Source organism: Mirounga leonina, unplaced genomic scaffold (genome assembly GCF_011800145.1).
Source record: "Mirounga leonina isolate KUSES-001 unplaced genomic scaffold, KU_Mleo_1.0 Mir_176, whole genome shotgun sequence".
Lineage (NCBI taxonomy): Eukaryota > Metazoa > Chordata > Mammalia > Carnivora > Phocidae > Mirounga > Mirounga leonina.
Window position 1 is genome coordinate 28,150,666 of NW_023270454.1, and position 23,651 is coordinate 28,174,316.

The 23,651-nt window shown below is 35.8% G+C and overlaps 1 long non-coding RNA gene across 1 annotated transcript; it reads left to right on the top strand.

Annotated features, from left to right (window-relative positions):
* The first annotated feature begins 3,017 nt into the window (after nt 1-3,017).
* LOC118022206 lies at nt 3,018-18,009 on the top strand. The gene is made up of 2 exons (XR_004682411.1): nt 3,018-4,790; nt 17,477-18,009. It is a non-coding gene; the product is annotated as an uncharacterized LOC118022206 (long non-coding RNA).
* Nucleotides 18,010-23,651: the final 5,642 nt, after the last annotated feature.

A 23,651-nucleotide genomic window follows, 5' to 3' on the forward strand; every position in this document is an offset into this window, starting at 1 on the left:
TTCTCTTTCTTTCTTCTTCTTTTCCCTTCCTTCCTTCCATCTTTTCTTCTTTCTGTAAGAACATTTAAGTTCTGTTCTTTTAGCAAAGTTCAATTATACAATACAGTGTTATCAACTATAGTGATCATGTTGTACATTAGATCCCCAGACCTTATTCATCTTATAACTGAAAGTTTGTACCCTTTGACTTATCTTTTCTTATTTCTTCACCCCCGCCAGTACCTAGCAACCACTTTCCTACTTCCTTTTTTATGAGTTCTATGTTTTGTTTTGTTTTGTTTGAATCCCGCATAAAAATAATACTATGAGGTATTTGTTTTTCTCTGTCTGGCTATTATACTTAGGATAATGCCCTCTGGTTTCATCTATCCATGAGGACACAAATGACAGAATTTCCTTTTCTTTCTTTTTTTTTTTTTTAAGTAATGCTACATTTATATATCTCACATTTAAAAAAAATCTATTCATCCATTGACAGACTACGGTTGCTTCCACACTTTGACTATTATAAATAATGCTCTATGAACATAAGAGTACCGATATCATTATCTTTGAGATAATGATTTTGTTTCATTTGGGTATATACCCCAAAAGGGAGAAAAACAATCCTAAAACTTATATGGAACTACAAAAGGTCCTGAGTAGCCAAAACAATTTTTAAGAAAGAACAAAGCAGAAGGCCTCATACTTCATGATTTTGAACTATATTATAAAGCTATATTCACTAAAACGGTATGGCACCAGTATAAAAACAGACAAATATAGATCAATGGAACAAAATAGAGAGCCCAGATATAAACCATGCATATATGTTCAATTAATTTTTGACATAGGGGCCAAAAAAATACAATGGGATAAGGATAGTCTTCAATAAGTGGAATTGGGAAAACTGGATAGCCACATGCAAAAAAAATGAAACTGGGCCATTATCTTACACCATACACAAAAATTAACTCCAAATGGATTAAAAACTTAAATATGAGACCTGAAACTATAAAACTCCAAAAAAGAGGAGGGGGTAAACTCCCTGACAGTGGTCTTGGCAATGCTTTTTTGAGGGGATTTTACAACAAAACCAACGGCAACAAAAACAAAAACAAACAAGTGGGACTACATCAAACTAAAAATCTTTTACACAGCAAAGGAAGCCATAGATAAAATGAAAAGGCAACATATGAAATGGGAGACACTATTTACAAACCACATATCTGATAAGGGTTAATATCCAAAATATACAGGGAATTCATATAACTCAATAGCAAAGAAACAAACTACCTGAATGACCCAAATAAAAAATGGGCAAAGAACGTAAATAGACATTTTTTCAAAGAAGACATATAAATGACCAACAGGTACTTGAAAAGATACTCAACATCATTAATCACCAGGGAAATACATATTAAAATCACAAAGAGATATCACTTCACACCTGTTAGGATGGCTATTATCAAAATGACAAGACATAACAAATACTGGCAAGGACGAGAAGGCAAAGGAACCCTTGTAAACTATTGGTGGGAATGTAAACTAGTGCAGCTACTATGGAAAACATATGGAGGTTGCTTAATAAATTAAAAATAGAACTACCATATGATCCAGCACCTCCACTTCTGGGTATATACACAAAGGAAAGGGAATAAGTAATTTTAGTGAGAAGCTGATTAAATGCATCAGGTAAAAACTTTATCCGTGGCAAATACTGACCCTAGGATAAATGCTACGAGAAGGGTCTTTACTAAAAAAGGAGGCATATGCAACTATCATATCACTAGTCATAAAGTTGCATTACAGAGCTGTGTCATTTGAAAGAATAACTTGAAGGAAATGAGAGGCTGAAACCAGACCAAAATGAGTCAGAGTGAGTAGGACATAATAAAGGGAATCCATGCAGTGCAGACCATTGTGATAAGCAGTTTGGACCTGAAAGGAAACCTGGACAGGGAAGCAGCATAAATGAGAAGGAGAGAGACGAGGGCAGGGTTATTTTTCCCAGAATAAGGAATGTGAACTTGTTTTTAAAAGGGAGAGAAAGATCCAATAGAGAAAAGAGGTAGAAGGTAAAATAAATGGACATAATTAAGACAGAAAATTCTCAGAGCAGACAGGAAGGGAGGGGATCCAAAGTACAGGGGAAGGGATTGGCTTTGAGTAGAAGTAGGAATCCAATGAAAAGAGATACATGGTTCAAGATAAACTTGATGTGGAGTGGAGGGAATTTGAGGGAATTTATACCAGACAGTATTTTCTTTTTTAAATTGGAGGCTTGGTTGTTTGCTAGTAGAGAAAACTGATATTAGATTAAATGAAGTTAAAATAAAATCGTAACAACTGATATGGAATGGGAAGGTGATATGGATGAAGTTAAGTAATATATTTTAGAACAGTACTGATAGACAAGCCAAGAGTCTGATCTTTGCAGCCCTGGCAAGAACTTTGTGGGGCTAACCTCAATATTTTCCCATCATTTTTGGTGGGTCTGCTGCTGAGCTTCCACTGAAAAGTGTTTTGAGAAGTAGGCCTTTATAATAAATAAGAATTCAGTGATAAACTGGTTATATGAGGGCTATTGGTTATATTAGCTATTTGCAGTATGATCTTGAACATGCTAAGTAGACTTTCTGAAGCTCAATTTTTGAAACTATAAATGGGAGTAATGATAGGATTAAATGAAATACTTCGCTATTTTATTCTGTTACTGTCTTTATTGTTCCCAGGGTCTAGCAAAATGTAAGTTAGCATGGGATATAAAGCTAACCTTTCAATGGAAGAAATATGAAAGACATATTGTCAGAAGGTCACGTGGCATAGGAAACACTGCCGTGATAGATTATACTTTCCAAAGATGATCTCCATGGTATCTCCCAACCTGCATGATCTGCTGGCAATATTTCGTTCATACTCCTTCCATAGAGAGATTAGATTTATATCCCATGCACTTGAAACAGAGAAGACTGCTGAAGCTGTTTTTTTTTTTTAATTTTTTAAAAAAGATTTTATTTATTTGAGAGAATGTGTGTGCGTGCACGAAGCATTTGAACAGGAGCAGGGGGAAAGAGCAGGGGAGGGGAAAAGGGAGAAGCAGGCTCCCCGTAGAGCAAGGTCCTGAGATCATGACCTGAGCTGAAGGCAGATGCTTAACCGACTGAGCCACCCAGGTGCCCCAACTGCTGCAGCTGTTTTGACTGAAAACTTTGATGGAAGTGTTGATAGATGACTTCCAAGGCTAGGTCATAAAAGGAAATTCAGCTTCCACCTTGCTCACTGGAAAACTTGCTTTGGAGTCCTGAGATTAATGTAAGTAATCCCACAACCTTGAGGTCACCACGTTGTAAGGAAGTCCAAACTTTTCCATCTGCAGATCACATGGAAAAACTATGAGACCACACAAAGAGAGAGATGGTTGGTCAACCACCAGCTGCTCCACTTGGACCTACAATCTGGAGCATCATGAAGGACTCTGAGAAAAACATCTGCCCGACAAGCTGCTTATGGATTCCTAACAAATAAGAATCATGAGAAATAATAGCATTGCTATAGTTTTATGCCACTAAATTTTTGGGAGATTTGTTTTACAGCACTGGGAACTGATATAATGATTTTTCCACCCTTTCTCAAATTTATTTCTTAAAATATTTCCTCAATGAATGGGAATATTTCACTTATTGCCACATTGCCCTTATTGTCTTAAGAATGGTATATTTAATTTCTAGAATTGACATTATTCTCTTCATATTTATCACTAGAAATTCATTGTGTGAGGTCATAATTCTCACTTCTCTTTCTCTTCCTTATTTCCATCTCTTTTGGGAGAAATGAATCTAAATTTCATAAACGAGAGTGATAGCGAGAGTATGATACATTGCTTTTTATATCAATACAGTGACAAGAATCAGCGGTGTCTTCCTTAAGCATAAGGTTATTTGAAGTTACCTTTATACTGTGCATGATATACTTTCAAATTACTTCAATATTTCTATCATTTGGAGATTATCACGGTTTTCTGTTTATTCTTTGCTTCTTAAACCTTATTTCTTTAATCTGATTTTTATTACATGTTTGAATCTTTATATATTTTGTGGTGTGATTTCTCTGCACTTCAATATGGTCAGTTCAGTAGCTTTTTAAATTTATGCCAATTTGGTTCTTATTTGCAATCAATCTTGCCTCATTTGGCTCAACTTCATGAAGCACCTAATCTCTCTGGTGATTTATTGAGCCAAATTATGACAATGGGCATGGTGATGATGGTGATGATGATATGAATTCTTCTTTTCCTTTTTTTTTTTCTTCTTCTCTTTGTTCCTTTTTAAGGATTTCAATATACTTGTTTTCATATTTTGGTCAGTGCTAAAGGGGTTACCTATAATTAAAATATCTGTCTCTGTGTATCATAAAAATCATCGTCTTAATTAGCCATAGGAAATGTGTATTATCAAAAACAGAGGAAAAGGCAGTTTTTCTAGTTTCCCTTCTCAGATGTCTCCTGCTTTCTTATTGAAGGTGGTTCCAAGATAAACTCGGGAAATGACTGACTTTGCCTTTGGCATCCTCAGACTTTGCACACATTCTGTTTCTTACATTCTGGATATCAGCTCCTCTCCCTACCGTTTCCAGGTCTCAGGACCCACATACTCTCTTTCCTAAAACCATAGAAAATCTTACTCTTAAAAGATTAATTCACACCGAGCAATAAATGACTGTGAATAGCATAAAACCCCTTTGGAAATACTTTTAAATGGTAAAACAGCTAAAGAAATGAAGACCTCATTGGAGATTTACCAGAAGATGGTGTAAGTATTTGAAGGTGACAGTAACTCGTTCTAATGGTCCTGAAATAACACTTGTAGGTAATCAAGAATTGGTTTCAAACTCACATTTATTAATTTTCTGACATTTACTTATATAAAACCATTTTAATTCAGATTTGGGTCTAAATTGGTTTGTTTGTCTCTAGACTTCAGGGACAATGTATGTAATATCTTCAAATTGTTGCTTTTCAACTTGTAGGATTCTCTTAAATACAGGAAATTCTCTTCATGTAAACAGCGGCATAAAATGTAGCTTAAGTCTTCGATGGTCTTCTTATGCCTTTTCTTTGTGACTGCAGAAAGTCAGCACCAGGTTGTAGGATGTGGAGAAATGTGTTTCTTATACTGCACATAAATGAAGTCATTTTAATTGCAGCCGCCTTGCCCCTGGAATTACCCCTGCAGAAGTCATGTCTTAAACAGTGCTCCATTTCCAGAGGGTTAGAGAGAATGCGAATTACACTATAGAATCCGTTCTCAGCTCTTATGAGTTCTGTTCCTTCAGCATTGTTTAATCTGGGTGCTAAATCTGTGTGAATAGTACAGTTACAATTTGGTTCAATGTTGTTAGAATCACAGTGGCTATGATTCTACTTTGCGGACCTCTTGGAAACCAGACGTAAATCAATGGAAATAGAATTTTGGTCACCTTTAGTTAGCTTTATCTATTAATTCAGTTAGCATTGACAGTTTTCCCAAGATACTATTGAGGGCAGCATTATTTTTTTCATGTTTAATTCCAGCACATGTGGGAAGGCAGTTGCTCATAATTTGGTGTTTATCAGTAGAATGTATCTCTTTGTTTATCGCATTAAGCATTTGGAGACTCCAAGTATTTTGACACTGTCCTTGGTGTATTATATGAACTTAAACATAGTTGTTAAATAAATATCCTTGTGTAATCAAATACCTGGATTGGAATCCCCGTTTCACCATTCCTAGTTGTATGACCTATCTCTTTTCCAGTTTCTGCATCTGTAAAATGGTGGTGATAATAATAGTTTCTACCCATTTGGGTGGATTAAATGTTACTACAAGGAAAGCACTTAGGGAAGTGCCAGCCTATATTAATAGTAAATGCTGCCTTTAGCCACCCACCCCTTACCAACACTCCCAAAGATAGCTCCCACACTCTTGGCCATACCAGCAGACTATAACTAGAGCAGTCATTCTTAACCTTGGCTTTATATGGGAAAACTTGGAAGGCTATAAAGAAGACTGATGCGTGGGCTCCCACGAGTAGTATGTCTGATTTAATTGATTGGGGGTTTGACCTAGGTACCGGGATTTATAAGGGCCCCCCAGCTGATCCTAAAGTGCAGCTAAAGTTGAAGATATACTGGACTAGATGTGTGAATAGAGGCTTGTCTGCCACTAAATCTTATGGCTTTTCCTCAGCATACCTGAAAATCAGCAATAATATATACCAAAATCATACTGCTTAGATTCATAAATGCTTTTATGCTAGATGAAATACGGATATATTTATAATCTTAACATTGTTTAGGCCTGGACTAATGCCTTTTTGGCCCAGGGAGTGTGGGTTGTGAAATGTGCTGTGGTGCTATCTTTGTGAGATATGAACAGCCTGAGTAATAATGAATTTTGCACATGTATATATTTTTAAAGCGATGATTGCATATTTTCCAACATTCTTTGTAGGAACTACTGCTTTGATTTGATACCAGGGAACAGAATGGCTAATACTCTAAATAGGCATTTGTTTTGCTATAAGAATTCTTTAAGCATGATGTCGGCAACTGACAAGATGAAAAGTGGTTCTGTGATTTGTTTCCAGTCTCAGGCTTCTAGAACCACTTGAATATTTTGAAATGCTCTCTCACATCCTGTAATTGTACTCAATCAGAACTGAAAAGAGCTCAACAACCTGAGCTTGATCCAAGGGTTAAAATACCATACTTTTTCTTTTTCACAATACAGTTAATGATCTGAAAATAAAGTTTACCAAGATGTATTAAATATGACTAACAGGCAAATTTGAGATTCAAGCCCATCATCATACTGAGTTATAAATTATCTCTCCAAGTAAAAAGAAATGTTATGTATCCTTTACATGCCCCTAAACATCAAGCACATGGAATAAAACAACATGTGCATGGATTCTTGGAAGCACTTGCAATTCCAGACCGTTTGGGTCAGTCATTAAATTCTTTTGTGCTTTTAATGCCTTGTAAAATTATTCTCAAGCAATGTTCTGAGTAACTATGACTCATGGTCAGGGGACCTGGCCAGTGGAACTTGTCAGTATGGAGTCTTTCCTGTGGCATAGGGAGACTTCTACCGTCCTTCAGTATATGCACTTTGAAAGCAACACAGAGAAAAGTCAGATGGAAAATACATGTCGATTTCATTCAGAAAACATGACTCTTGCCTTAGATTCAGCATGAGCTTTATATCAAGAAAGAATGCAAGGTCATTAAATGACAACATAATCTCACTTGAAATATATAAACAATAGTGTAAGAGCCCACAAATATAGTTCAGTTGAAACGTTTTCCAATTGTTCTTAGAAAAAAAGGAGTAGCCTTGAAATTAGATAGCTTTCAGATAACAGGTTACATCCAAAAATCAGACTTCATTTTAGACACAGCTTTATGACTGTAATACTTATTATGAATTTATTCATTCAAGAAATATTTATAGAATATCTACCAGGTGTCAAACATTATGGTAGGAATTGGGACTTAGTAGTGAACAAGTCTAGCAAGTTCTCTGCCATCATGGAACTTACTAGGAGTATTAGAGAAGCATCAAGAGGAAATGATTTTTACTTATGTAGTTATAAAACCAACACAAATAGATCCACCAAAATCTGGGAAGAATACAAATACTCATATAGCACTTAATATGCGTGAGATGCTGTCCTAAACATTTACATAGAACAGCTCATTTAATCTTACAACAATCTGTGAAGTGAATTCTGTCAATATCTCTCTTTAATGTGTGAGGAAAATAAAACACAGAGAGGCTAAGTATATTGCTTAGGGTCAACCCAGCTAGCAAGTATTGGAGTTGAGCTTCTCTTCATTCCAGATGGTCTGGCTCCTGTTTTATATTTTGAACCATATTGTATATTAGTGTTGCAATTATCACTCATTAAGTTTTTTAGAAGAAAGCATATTAATTCAAGTAATTTTAATATAGTAAGACCTTGGTGTTCGTTATTTGCAGCAATAGTACAAGTTAAAAAGAAAAGAATGGTAAGAAACTTGATTGGAAATTAACAAAGTAGGAAGAAAATACCTTTATATGCTATGCTTTAACATTTAAAATATTTTTAGAAACATTAGTTTTATTTTTTCGAATACACAAATAATTAAAATTCATTGTAGAAAATTTGGAAATATAGAAAAGGAAAAAGGAAAAAAAGTCATCAATAATCAATCTCATTATCCAAAAAGCACATTTTATTTCCTTTTAGTCTTTTTTGTGTATATATGATTTACATACATAATTAAGACAATCGTATATAATTACAAATCAGGCTCATATACTACTTCTTGCGTCTATTACTATAACATGAACATATCTCATGGCATAAGAAAGCTATTTCTAAAACTTATTTTTTGAAAGCAGCTCGCCATCCCATCTTCTGAGGAGAAGAGAATTCTCTTTCACATGATCCCGTGATACCAGTGTTATGCAGAACATGATATTTAACTGAGCCAGCCTGGTGGCTGGAGACTTATGTATCCTTTTTAGCTTTAACATGTCCAGAAGGATCACCTGGGAAAACAAACAAACAAAAAAACTAAATTATTGCTTAACAACTATATAAATGACTTGTATCCAGAGAGCAGTCCAAATCTCTCTAAATAAGAGACCACCTTCCAGAAGAGGAAATCTCAAAGGAAGGAAGTGCATATGCATCCTTTGTAGTGTTATGATGCTACTCTCCATTTTCTGACCCTGTGTCAGCTCCTGAGCAAGTGAGAGAGATAAATGTGTCAAATCACAAGTAGTTTTGATTCCTAGGGCATGCCACCCTGAAGACTCATGTTCATGTAGCTCACCAGCATTTTACCATAGCACATGATTTATTTGGTATGATTCCAGTGTATTGTTGGAGGAAATAAATAATGCTGCACTGTATATAATTATCTGGGAGATTAGGCCTTTGACAGGGAAATTACTCATTGAAAGATGGATGGAAAATGCTGCTGGTCACCAGAGAATGTCTGAAAGTAGTGGCTTGTTTCTAAACGATTCTTTAAAGAAAACTTTAAAGAAAAAGTAGAACAAACAGAGAGGTCATATAGTTTGAATCGTAAATTCTGCTAGCAAAGCAAAGCTCTTGTGGGTTAGTGGGCACTTTTCTTTCTCAGGTCAAGGAAAGAGAAAAGTCAAAAGACAGTGAGGAAAGAACACGCAATTGCTCCAAAGCCCACTACCACCACCACCACCAACAATGACAAAAATGAAACCCCCAATTCCAATGATAATAGAGGAGCAGACGAAGTTGAAGGGAGAGAGCAAAGGAAGAGAAAAGGAAGCAAAATGGTGGGAAATATGCAATTCTACTCAGTGGTATTAACTGAATAAATTATCCAGCCTGGTTGGCTACGTGTTTCGGAGTACTGAAAGTTGAGTGTCCGGTGTTTCATTAGAGATTGTGCAACTTTGAAATAGGGCATATCTTTATTTTCTGTCTTGGAACAAAAGAACAGGATAATAAAAAATCTCCATTTGCCTATTAAGGTCTTCATCAGGATGAAATGTATCTTAGACAATGTTATGAGGATTATTTTAAAATAATAATGAGGCCCTTTACTAGTTTTATGATGAATATATCTTTTTGTGATATCCTCCGATCTAATTTATGTCCTTTATGTTGTTTTATGGTTAGTACATTTATCATGAGTTTAAAGATTTTATTTATTTATTTGACAGAGAGAGAGAGAGAGAGAGAGAGAGAGAACAAGTAGGCAGAGAGGCAGGCAGAAGCAGGCTCCCCGCTGAGCAGGGAGACCAATGCGGGGCTCGATCCCAGGACCCCGGGATCATGACCTGAGCCGAAGGCAGCCGCTTAACCAACTGAGCCACCCAGGCGCCCCTTATCATGAGTTTAAAAAAAACCCTAGCTATTTACCAGTATCAAATGGAAAGTCCTATAATGATGTATAGTTACTGAGTGATTACATTGTGTCCAATGCTGATCTAAAAGACTAATGTGAATTTTTTTCATTTAATTGTTATGAAAATTCTGTGAGTTAGGTGGTGTTACTATACCATTTTTCAGCTGGGAAAACTGAGCAAAAAAGAGGTAGCTTAATAGTGGTACACAGTCTGATTCCAGAAGCTATCATCTTTATATCCGTACTAAGTAAAAGAAAAACAAGCCAGGAATAAATTGGATTTCTTTAAATATACCTTATGATTTTACTAGTATTTCCAACATTCATTCAACTCATATTTATCAAATGCCTTCTAGGTTCAAGGTACTGTATTGTACTGCTATTATCATGGTGACTAATACACAAATGTAGTTATTGAACTGTGAGCAGGTCACACATAAACTAAAAAGTGGACTGAAAGTAAGTGCATGATATGCCTCTGGAAGGAGAGTTTCCTAAGACAAAGAGTTTTTCCTAGCATACCAGTAGAATATCTTACTGTTTTTAAGTTGAAAATGAGAGTCGGCATGGGGCACCTGGGTGGCTCAGTCGGTTAAGCATCCAACTCTTGATTTCAGCTCAGGTCATAATCTCAGGGTCATGAGATTCGAGCCCCACATAGGGCTTTGCGCTCAGTGGGGAGTCTGCTTGAGATTCTTTCTCTCCCTGTACCTCTGCCCCTGCTCTCTCTCTCAAAATAAATAAATCTTAGAAAAACAATATGAGAGTCTGCATTAAAGTTGTGTTCACGTGCGTATCTGCCACATGAAATGTGTAGAGAGATGATTTTGTATGCATTGTAAACACAGGTTTGGGTGCTCTAGGTCCATTTTAATTTTTGCAATGTAAGCATTTCCATAAGGAGAAATACCTTAAAATATATACACTGGATTTATGAGGCTTTTATTCTAACCTTAGCTTTGCTAAAAATGTTGACTGTGTTATTAGGCAAGTTGCAACTACTTTTTTACATCAAATATCTCATCTACAAAATGATGATAATACCTACCACAGATTCAGGAGAAAATGATGACCTAAGTTTTTGGTAGAATTCTCAGCTCTTTGGTAGGTCAAGGAAGACAAAGACAAACTGCCTTTGTCCACCTTGAATAATTACTACATAGGAGAACCTAATCCATGATCTCAAGTTAATAAGGGGGAGGTAGCTGAACGGGACTAATTTGAAAGTTTGCAGGTTTAAGCAGATAAAGAAGATTAGGAATAGCAGGCATATTGTGAAATCAAATTTTGCTCTAGGAGTACTTATTTTCCTAAGGATGTTGAAGTATGGGATGAAACCATGGAGACGGAGCGATGCGTTGGCTAAGCTGTTTACACGGTGTGCCAGGGGTGAAAGCCTGAAGGTGAGGAATAAGGCCATTGAGCCCTGAGCAGGTCACACATAAACTAGAAAGTGGACTGAGTACATAATATGGCCTGGAAGGAAAGTTTCCTAAGCCAAAGTATTATTACTGGAATACCAGTAGAACATCTTATTGTTTTTATATTGAAAATGGAAATCTATATTAAAGTTGTTTAGTTGGGTTCATATGCTTGTGATTTTCTGAAGCTCATAATAAGTGTACTAGGAAAGGCTTTACTGTTGTAGTTTACATCAGAAAGTAATTAACATCATCAGGGTGGTCAATAGAGATCTTCCAAGGTCCATAAAATATATATTTTTTCACTTTATTTGCATCATTTTGTTCTTCTGGTTATGCTTTCTTAGGGCTAACTTGCAGATGATAAATCATGCCTTAAATTCATAGCTCTTATTCTGTATCTCCTTCCTACATCGCTTTCCATAAAACTATCCCCTGGTGGAACAGGATTTTCTTCTTTTGAAATATCCATGCTAAAAACTGAATTTGTAAATGTCCACAACTTTTATAACTAAAATTGGTGGTAGTAGAGAATTTATTCATGCGTCATACTGTAAATCAATGGCAATTACTTTTTGTTTGTTTATAACTAAAAACTAATGACTTCATTTAAAAAAAAAAAACTTTTTTTCTGGACATGGGCAAAGTAGTAGTGATGTGTGGGTCATGGGGCAGGCAACGATCACCATTACCTACTATGTGGTTAAAAATGTAAATTCATGGACCTCATTCTAGGTCTACTAAATTAGAAACTCTGTAGGTGGAGCCCAGAAATACATGTTTTAGCCAGCTTCTCAGGTGATTTTTATGCAAACTAAAGTTTGAGAAAGACTAGTTAATACCATTTCTACTCAGATTCTCTCTTGGCCATATGATACCCTTCCATGTAAGGTGGTCAGGTCAGCCAGTTCCTGGAACCACTTTATTCCTCCTTACAAGAAGTACCCAACCTTATGCAGAATCTGTGGCAAACAACTAACCATCTCTTGCTAGCACTAATATTTCACAAGAAAAGTTATATTACAAGAAAATAAGTTAAGAAGGTACTAGAATTATTGAATTTGTTCAGGAGTCAACCCCATTTCATGTTCATTGCTTTAAATTTAAAATACAGTGACAATTTTATTTTATATTGTGGATACTGTGGAAATTTTTTTAACCAAAAGTTTTGATAGAAAAAAAAAGTTTCAATAAAAAGGATATGCTCTGAAAGTACGAGACCTGAATTTTTATTTTATTTCTGTCAAGTGCTGAGTGACTTAGGAAAAGCTTCAACTTCTTTTAAGATCAAATGAAAATAAAGGCTTGGACATTGAGATTACTTTAAGGCTTGATGGTTTCATGCTTTCTAATGTTAATATTTTGGGATTATAATTAAATTCAATAATTGAAAATGAATATATATTAGGTTGTTTATTTAATGCTCTGCAAAGGTAATTCCCAAGAATTAAAAAAAAATTAGTCTAGTGGGGGCACCTGGGTGACTCAGTGGTTTAAGCGTCTGACTCTTGATTTCAGCTCAGGTCTTGATCACAGGTTGGTGAATTCAAGCCCTGCTTTGGACTCCATGCTGGGTGTGGAACCTACTTAAAAAAAAATTAGTCTAGTGATAGGTGAAAAAATTACATAAACAACTGGAAAACAATACAAATATATTATGTCTTGTTATAAATTTTATGTTTTAACTAAAAAAAAATTCACCTATCAAAATAAATAATTCACAATTTAGAACTGTTATAAGGTAGACGATAGAGCATTTATTAATTACATTTTTAAAGTTTTCCTCATTACTGAGGACATAGTAATAAACAAGAATAATAATAAATAAAAATTATAGGTACTAAAGATAGAGTATGGTCACTGTTTATTACTCAGACAATGTTCGGGAAGCAAAGTACCTGTAACTATACTTAGCAGAGTCACATAAAATGCGTATCTGTCAGATGAATGAAACACAGTGTTAAAAATGTCTTAAGGCCAGTAGTTTAGATATGACTCAAAGAGTATCTCCCTAATAATTCCCTAAAGTGTTGTGGCCAATGATTTTTCATGACTTATATAACTATCAAAAATGCCATCTATGGCAACCACCAGTGTAACTAAAGAAAAATAATAAGGGCTCAGAAAAATCTCTGAAAAGTGGTATCAGTGAGTCAAGTGGGCAGTGATTGTATGTGGAATTTTAAAACCTTCTCCATGTATTAAATTAAAAAAAAAAAAAGCCCAATTTGCAAAAGAAAAAATAACAGCAGAAGAATCCTGTTTGTGTTTATGAAAAGGCAAGATAAATAAAATATATTTGACAGAAAAATCATAGCTTCAATTAGAATATTTTTAAAAATGTAGCTTCAATTAAAGAATAAAATGAAAATATATGAGTGAGCAAATTTGAGGAATTTGAATGGAAATTTAATTCATTTTCTTACAAAAACCAAATCGAACCATTTTTTTTCTTTTTGATCACTATCGATTGAGAACATTATGTTTCTTTTCATATCTTTTCTTAATTTTAGTATTAAATATCCTTACAATTTGGTTTTCCCATTTTCAGAATAGATACCATAGGTCCTTTAATTTCCTGTCTCTGCTCCTATTTCATGTGTTCTTTGTTCTCATACTACTGTTCCTTCAAATACTATTAAGTAGCAAAAATGAGCTAGTTAGAAAATGAAAATGAAACTTATCAGCATATTTTTCAGGATACTATACGTTTTTAAAATAATTGTATCTTTTTTTCAGGGAATTTTAACTTTAATATAATATAAACTTTTGGATTAATTGGAAGTACGTTCTAAAGGTCATCCTAATGTTAACCCAGAAAATTTCCAGCAGAAAAAGCGTATTTTTTTGTCTACTAAGAGCAAGAAATCTTACTTAAACCTTGCCAAGCTCAGCATGATAATCTAACATGCTGTGCCACTCTGGTTTGTCAAAAAAAAAAAAAAAATCCTTCAACTTTAAAAGTTTTTTTTCTGATTGGTTATAAGATGAAAAGTTTCTAGGGCTATATTAGACGAAAGAAACAAATTACGAAGCTGTAACACTAATTACTAATGACAGGAAGACAAATGACATTCATATGGGAAAATAGTTCTCCTCCTGAAGTGATTAAAAATCATCTATTAAGGGCTGCTTCAATTCAAGATTCAATTCAATTTTTTTTTGAGAGAGTGCGCGTGCATGTAGGAGAGCGGGGTGGGGGTGGGGGGGGGGCTCGATCTCATGACCCTGAGATTATGACCTGAGCTAATATCAAGAGTCAGATGCTTAACCAATTGAGCTACCCAGGTGTTCTAAGATTCAAGTCAATTTAATTCAAGATTGCTTCTCAAGGATAACACAAGAAAGTCACACTTAAATTCATATTCACACACACACACACACACATATATATATATATATATATATATATATATATATATGTGGTTGGACAGTTTAAATTCTACCTTTATATCTAATAAACTGTAATACATGAAAAAAGTTTCTCATCTTCAACATATTCTAACTAATTAAACATATCTAACATAATATAACATAACATATTTAGTTCACAGTCTGCACAGGAGCTTTCCAGTTTTTTAGTCTCTCAAAGGAATTGAGAAAGATCGTAAATCTGTAAGCAGAGTCCTCTCCAAATAACTACATTAAGTCCTCTGTAATGATTAAGAATAATATTCTTAAAGTACATGATCCAAAACTTGATAATTAATTAAAAAATTGAAAAGTAAAAGTGAAATTTGAAAATAAAATTTAAATTATCTACAAAATTACCTTATATACAGAAATATGTTATAAGATGCCAGCTAAGGCCACTTCATTAGAAGTTAGTGATTATAGAGGATAAAAATTTGGCAATTATCAGGCTGCTATTTCTTCTTGTTTCTTCTTTAAATGGTTGATACATGTCATATTAGTATTCTCAAGCTAAATACATATTTTTCATTATAAAGTACCTGGTAAAATTTGACAATTTATTAATGCTATTTGATATTATCGAAACCAAACCCCTAAATTTTAAAAGAACAATATTTAAACCATAGATTATAGTGACTATGTAGGCTTTAATAACAGTGAGCAAATATTTTAATACTATCTGGTGACAGCTATGACCAGTGATTATAAATGCTAAATTTGTTACTTTTCTTGAAATAAATGATCCAATTTCCTATGCTTAATTTTTACAAGGATTGCATCACTTATAATGGAGGGATGCTCACTGGCATTTATTCTCTAAGTGTTTAGGGATGGTTCCAGACCATCTCCACACCGTCATTTGTTCACATATCCATGGCAACAGTTTGGTTTTCACCTGAACCATATTCAGCTAGAGCCATAGAGGTACTGCAATATGAACAAATCTCATGCGGTGTTTCTGGAGGGTTGTCAAGATAGCTTCTATGGTTTCAGGCATTTTATATTATATTATATACTGTTTCATTTAGAGATTCCTAATGCTGCACAACTTAAGATCCCCATATTCACTGTTCTCCCTCAAAATAGACATTAGCCATCAGCTTCCTTAAGAAAACTGGACTTAACCACCGAAGGAAATGCCATGCCCTCATTTATACTCTCCATGTGCTCTGTAAAAGCTTCTTTTGGAGCATCCAGTGTTTCACTGAATCAATCTATTCATCTTGCTTATTTTTTCACTTTATTGAGATATAATTGACATATATCACTGTATAAGTTTAAAGTGTTATCTTACTAATTAACTTCCCATATCTATTTCCCTCATGTAGACTCATGTGCCGCATGACCTGACTTTTGCATATTCAGCTCTTTGCCCCACACCTAGCACATCCAGGCATTTATTTAACAACTATGTGTTAAATGCCTATTCAGAGGTAGACTAGAGTAGAGGTTAAGAACTCATTAGTTGTGTGATTATGGGCGCTTGCTTTACCAATCTTTGCCTCCTTTTCCTCATTTGTAAAATGAGTGTAGTATAGCATATATCCTGCAAGGATGTTATCAGGATCAAATTGTCAATGAATGTGCATAAAGTAAGTTGTGCACAAAAGGCATAAATGTAAGCTATTGTTATTACTACTGCTAGTCTAGAACTATTCTGGGCCCTGGTGATAAAGCAGTAAAAAAAATAGCAGGAGTGGAGGGAGACAGATTAAATAAGTAGCAGATAATTTAGATATATTTTAATTGCAATTGAGATTGTAAGGACAGTGAAACAAGGCAATGTTATAGAGAATTTTGGGGTAGCAAAAATAGATTGGGTAATCAAGCAAGGCCATTCTGAGGAGGTGAAATCTGAGTTCATACCAGAATTATGAAAAGAACCAGCTATAGAAAATCTGAACTGGAAACAAACTTTGCATATACAAAAAATAGAAAGAGGTTCAGTATGTGTGCAGCTAGATAAATGTTTATTTGAATGAATTATTGGAAGACTGAAAGCATTATCCTATTTGAACATATTCAGATGCAAACCCAAAAGAGATATCTGCATTTATCCCAATATTTAGCTTATATTTTCTATGACCAAATGCTGTTGTCTATTAAAAATTAAAAAAAAATACTATTTTTAAAATTTCTGAATCTGAACAATGTAAGTTGGTGAAGAATAATAGTAATTTCCTGGATATTTTTAAAGTAATATTGTCTAACAATTATTGAAGGTTTTACAAAAATGTTCTAAACTCATACCAGTAAATTCTCAAAACCAACTTCTGAGTATAACTATCTTATATCATGAGGCACAAAGAAGTTAAGTAACTTGCCCAAGGTCTCAAAGAGAGTAAGCTGTAGAGCCTGGGCTAAACCTTACAAATCTGTTCTTTTTTTAAAAGATTTATTTATTCATTCATTTATTTGACAGAGAGAGACACAGCAAGAGAGGGAACACAGCAGGGGGTGTGGGAGAGGGAGAAGCAGGCTTCCCGCTAAGCAGGGAGCCCAATGCGGGGCTTGATCTCAGGACCCTGGGACCATGACCTAAGCCGAAGGCATATGCCCAATGACTGAGCCAGGTGCCCCATTACCAATCTGTTCTTAACAACAGTAGAAACCTATCCCCCTGGCAAATTTGGACAAAATATACTCTTCCAACTTTATACACTAGAATGGTTATTTATTTAATTTGGTATGATGTGTACTTACATGTATGGACATGTGTGTTTTGTATTTCCCTCAGACAAAGTCATCGGCATATATTTAAGGTCACATTGTGAAACACATGAGGACTGGTGCCTGTGGTACCAAGAATTCTCCGAGACCTTTCCAAATCCTTCATCAGGATGGAGGGATCTGAGCACAAGCCCTTGTAGTGGAGGTGGATGAACTTGCCCTCTGCGTTGTCAAGTGGTGGGGCTGCAGCTGACAAACTGAGCCACCGTTCTGTTTCTTTGCTGTGTCAAGTTCAAAACTGATGAACCAAGAACGGGACTCATCAATTTCCAAAGAAAAGGGTTCTCTGCTTTTTTTTTTTTTTTTTTTGGTCTCCCAGGATAAATTTTTCTTGTGGCACCTCTGACATGGTTACAGCCCCTGAAGGTCAGCAGTAAATAGATGGAGTTGATGGATGAAAATAGCAAGCCGACTGGACAGGCCTCCCCCAAAGCCCACAGTGGCATGACCTGGGAGAGCCAATGAATCTCTCTGTAATCTTTGGTTAATGGCCAATCTGAATCTTTTTCTACCAAAACAAATAAATATATGTCTAGAAAACCTCATCTTGATTTTCATCTGGGAGACATATTAGGCAGGAGGAGCTGCATGAGATTTGAAAGGGACAATGTAGGGGAATAGTGAAGACCAAGAGATGATGTGTACCTTGCAGGGAGCCAGCAGTAACAGAGCCAGAGGTAGATACAGAGCCCCTACATTTTGAGAGTTTGCACTATGCCACTTCACTTTTAGGAAAGACCTACTTAGTCCCTGTTTGCGCTAAACCAAAAGAAATCACTTTCATCAAAGAACGGCAGAAAGCCAAAGTTGTGTTCCGTGCCCCCCACCAAGCTCCTTCCCTAGGAACCACACTCAGCGTCCTGAGTCAGCAACAAGCGCCATAGTTCTGAATTGTGTGTCTAAGCATCTGTGCTTTAGCTTGATTTATTTTGTGTATCCATTAGCAAGATGTGTCCTACAGTATCAGAAAAGCCTAAGAGAGGTTATTTGGGGGGTCTGGGAATGCTCAAAATTTTTTCTATGTAAATTAATGGTAATGGCTTCTTAGCCTTATGCTATTTTGGTTTATGGAAGGTTTCAATGGAATGCTTTTCTTCTGGACAGTGGGGGGGAGGCCTGTACGAGGACAGCTACTTAGGAGCTGGGCAGTTTGTTTTTGAGGGGAAGAGATGAACGTGTGTGGTCCTCTTAAGTTTTGTTTTGTTTTTTCCCTTTCCAGAATAACAGTGGGTTTTCTCCCAATCTAAGAATTTAATTTAGTGAAGTACATTATTTCTAAACTTGGGGCAACAATAGCAAAATAACAAGAGAGCAGTAATAACAACAAGGCAGTAGTAACTACTAGACTTTACATGATAGCTGAAATAGCTGAATTTGTAAAGCTGTCTGACCCTAAATAGAACTCATGGTTGATAAATACTGCTGTTGTTGATGTTGTTAGTTGAGGGCCTATTATGAACACCTCCTATTTATTGCGTCTCACTGGGCGTTTTTTATAAAGTACTTTCTATTTATTTTCTCTACTATAGTCATAACAGACTTGTACGCAAAGTCAATTTCTCATCTTTTAGCAAATGGAATTAAGGTTTAGAAAAATTAAATTAATCGAACTAAGTTGCATAGGCAGGAGATTAGAAATCAGGCTTAGATTGTCTGTGTCCAAGGCCCCAGGTCATTCTCTTACTTTGCATTGTATTTACTAGAAGAGTGGGATTGTAATTGATACAAAGGCAGAAAATGGAGGAGTGAATGGATGGGAACTAAAGCATAAATAGGCTAAAACTTCATTTTTCTGTTAATCCACACTTTTCCTTCTCTTGGTATTATTTCTATCCTAAATATTCACAAGCCTTCCAGTTTTACCTTTAGGACTTGAGCGATTTGAAGTGTCCTTATAAATTATAGGAAACATCAAACTTCAAAAATGATCCCTTATGTTATCTTTCACAATAAAAATTATGGTAATATAACCAATAAATGAGAAACCATTGAGAAGGGAAATAGGCTTACAAGTTATTAGTACCTAACTCACAGGGTTTGAGTCACAATTATTATCCTCTAAGAAAATTATGAGACTTACAGCCTCGGTTTCCACAATACCCAACGTTTGCTATTTAAATTGGATATTCTTGAATTCTGTTATAAAATAAAACACTTCCAGCAATTGTCAAGACATAAAAAGTTTCCTGGGTTCATGATATGTTATTCATGGTATGAGTTTCCCAGAATTAATGAGGAAGTAGTGAACTTCTTAGTTTATTGCTCTGATACAGCTGAGGGAAAATGCTGGGGTACAATGAATGGGCACTTAGCCAGCAGGCCATTTCCTAGTAAAAACAGTCAGCATTGTGCCATAAACATATGAAAAACAGCTTATAAAACACCACGCTAGACCTCACTGAACAATGACAAACAGAGGATATGATATTTATTGTAACATCCTCGTTTAAAAATAAACGTTCTTTGTTTTGGTCACCGAGATAATACCTAAAATAGTTTTGATAATCACCGTCTCTATTTATGTCACTTTTCCCCTTGAGCATCAGATATGATAGCTACATAACGCAAGGCATTTATTTTATTATTTTTTATTTTTTTAAACTTTATTTTATTATGTTATGTTAATCACCATACATTACATCATTAGTTTTTGACGTAGTGTTCCATGATTCATTGTTTGTGCTTAACACCCAGTGCTCCATTCAGTACATGCCCTCTTTAATACCCATCACCAGGCTAACCCAACCCCCCACTCCCCTCCCCTCTAGAACCCTCAGTTTGTTTCTCAGAGTCCATAGTCTCTCATGGTTCATCTTCCCCTCCGATTTCCCCCCTTCATTTTTCCCTTCCTACTTTCTTTTTTTTTTTTTTAACATATAGTGTATTATTTGTTTCAGAGGTAGGGGTCTGTGATTCAACAGTCTTACACAATTCACAGCACTCACCGTAGCACATAACCTCCCCAATGTCTATCACCCAGCCACCCCATCCCTCCCACTCCCCACCACTCCAGCAACCCTCAGTTTGTTTCCTGAGATTAAGAATGCCTCATATCAGTGAGGTCATATGATACATGTCTTTCTCTGATTGACTTATTTCGCTCAGCATAATACCCTCTAGTTCCATCCATGTCATTGCAAATAGCAAGATTTCATTTTTTTGATGACTGCATAATATTCCAGTGTGTGTGTGTGTCTGTGTGTGTGTGTGTGTGTGTATACCACACCCTTATCCATTCATCTGTTGATGGACATCTTGGCTCTTTCCATAGTTTGGCTATTGTGGACATTGCTGCTATAAACATTGGGGTGCATGTACCCCTTTGGATCACTACATTTGTATCTTTGGGGTAAATACCCAGTAGTGCAATTGCTGGGTTGTACGGTAGCTCTATTTTCAACTTTTTGAGGAACCTCCATACTGTTTTCCAGAGTGGCTGCACCAGCTTGCATTCCCACCAACAGTGTAGGAGGGTTCACCTTTCTCCGCATCCTTGCCAACATCTGTCATTTTCTGACTTGTTAATTTTAGCCATTCTGACTGGTGTGAGGTGGTATCTCATTGAGGTTTTGATTTGGATTTCCCTGATGTCAAGCGATGTTCAGCACTTTTTCATGTGTCTGTTGGCCATTTGGATGTCTTCTTTGGAAAAATGTCTGTTCATGTCTTCTGCCCATTTCTTGATTGGATCATTTGTTCTTTGGGTGTTGAGTTTCATAAGTTCTTTATAGATTTTGGATACTAGCCCTTTATCTGATAGGTCATTTGCAAATATCTTCTCCCGTTCTGTCTGTTGTCTTTTGGTTTTGTTGACTGTTTCTTTTGCTGTGCAAAAGCTTTTTATCTTGATGAAGTCCCAATAGTTCATTTTTGCCCTTGCTTCCCTTGCCTTTGGCAATGTTTCTCGGAAGAAGTTGCTGCGGCTGAGGTCGAAGAGGTTGCTGCCTGTGTTCTCCTTTAGGATTTGGATGGACTCCTTTCTCACATTGAGGTCTTTCAACCATTTGGAGTCTATTTTTGTGTGTGGTGTAAGGAAATGGTCCAGTTTCATTCTGCATGTGGCTGTCCAATTTTCCCAACACCAGTTGTTGAAGAGACTGTCTTTTTTCCATTGGAGATTCTTCCCTGCTTTGTGGAAGATTAGTTGACCATAGAGTTGAGGGTCCATTTCTGGGCTCTGTATTCTGTTCCATTGATCCATGTGTCTGTTTTTGTGCCAGTACCATACCGTCTTGATGACGACAGCCTTGTAATAGAGCTGGAAGTCTGGAATTGTCATGCCGCCAGCTTTGTTTTTCTTTTTCAACATTCCTCTGGCTATTCGAGGTCTTTTCTGGTTCCATACAAATTTTAGGATTATTTGTTCCATTTCTTTGAAAAAAGTGGATGGTATTTTGATGGGGATTGCATTGAATGTGTAGATTGCTCTAGGTAGCATTGACATCTTCACAATATTTGTTCTTCCAATCCATGAGTTTTCCATTTCTTTGTGTCTTCCTCAATTTCTTTCATGAGTATTTTATAGTTTTCTGAGTATGGATGCTTTGCCTCTTTGGTTAGATTTATTCCTAGGTATCTTATGGTTTGGGGTGCAATTGTAAATGGGATTGACTCTTTAATTTCTCTTTCTTCTGCCTTGTTGTTGGTGTATAGGAATGCCACTGATTTCTGTGCATTGATTTTCTACCCTGCCACTTTACTGAATTCCTGTATGAGTTCTAGCAATTTTGGGGTTGAGTCTTTTGGGTTTTCCACATAAAGTATCATATCATCTGCAAAGAGTGAGAATTAGACTTCTTCTTTGCCGATTTGGATGTCTTTTATTTCTTTTTGTTGTCTGATTGCTGTGGCTAGGACTTCCAATATTATGTTGAATAGCAGTGGTGATAGTGGACATCCCTGCCGCGTTCCTGACCTTAGGGGGAAAGCTCTCAGTTTTTCTCCATTGAGAAGGATTTTCACTGTGCGTTTTTCATAGATGGCTTTTATGATATTGAGGTATGTACCCTCTATGCCTACACTCTGAAGAGTTTTGATCAAGAAAAGATGCTGTACTTTGTCAAATGCTTTTTCTGCATATTTTGACAGGATCATATGGTTCTTCTTCTTTCTTTTATTAATGTATCATATCACATTGATTGATTTGTGGAGGTTGACCCAACCTATAATGCAAGGCATTTAAAACATAATCTTAACCATACAGTGTTGTCAGCTTTAAAATACTCTTGTTTATGGGCCTTTGGGAAATTATTATTTTCAGCCAACTTAAGTAATTATTGACATGGGAGTAAAGAAAAATAAAAGAAAAAATTCTGAAGAGGCTTAGCACAGAAAAGCATGTAACATTTAAATATCATTAGGAGTCAACACTCATTGAGTCTCCATGCAAAAATATTACAAATAAGCATAGTGTTATTTAAGAATTATAACTTTCCTACTCAGAAAAGAATTGATACACTTAATTAAAAAATGATTTTACAAAAGGAATACACTTTTTGGAAATGACAATGTAACTGCAACTGCCAGTATTTTGTTACACATTATTTTAAATCCTACATGTGGGTTTCCCTTGTGCTATCCCCAAATAGAGTGTTCCTAGGAAATCTTCCAAGCATAAGGCAAAGAAGAAGTTATCACTAATTTATATGGAAAAAATTTGAGCATTCCCAGACCTAAAAAATAAACTCTTTTAGGCTTTTCTGATAGCATAGGACACATCTTGCTAATGGATGCACAAAATAAATAAAAAATGAAGCACAGATGCTCATAGATACAGTTCAAAGCTGCAGAGCTTTGTGCTGAGATGCTGAGTGCAGTTTCCAAGGAAGGAGCTTGGCGGGGCCACTCTTGCTGCTTGGGATGCACGCTGCCTCCATAAAGGCTGACAGCAATACAAATGCTGAAAGCTATTTTTGCCTTTCACCTTTTTCCCTAAAAGCCAAAATCCTCTTTGGATTTCTTTCAGTTAGCAAAAACAGGTACTAAATATAGGTCTTTTGTAAAAGTAAAGTAACATAATGCTAACTTTTGAAAACGGGGTGTGTGTGTTGCGGTGTGTTTTCTGTAAAAAACCAAAGCTACTAATAGGGTATACAAAACAGAAACCTACCAGCTAATTAACAGAATCTTGTTATTATATCTGAGTGACACACACAACAGATACAGCCATCATTTTAGGTGTC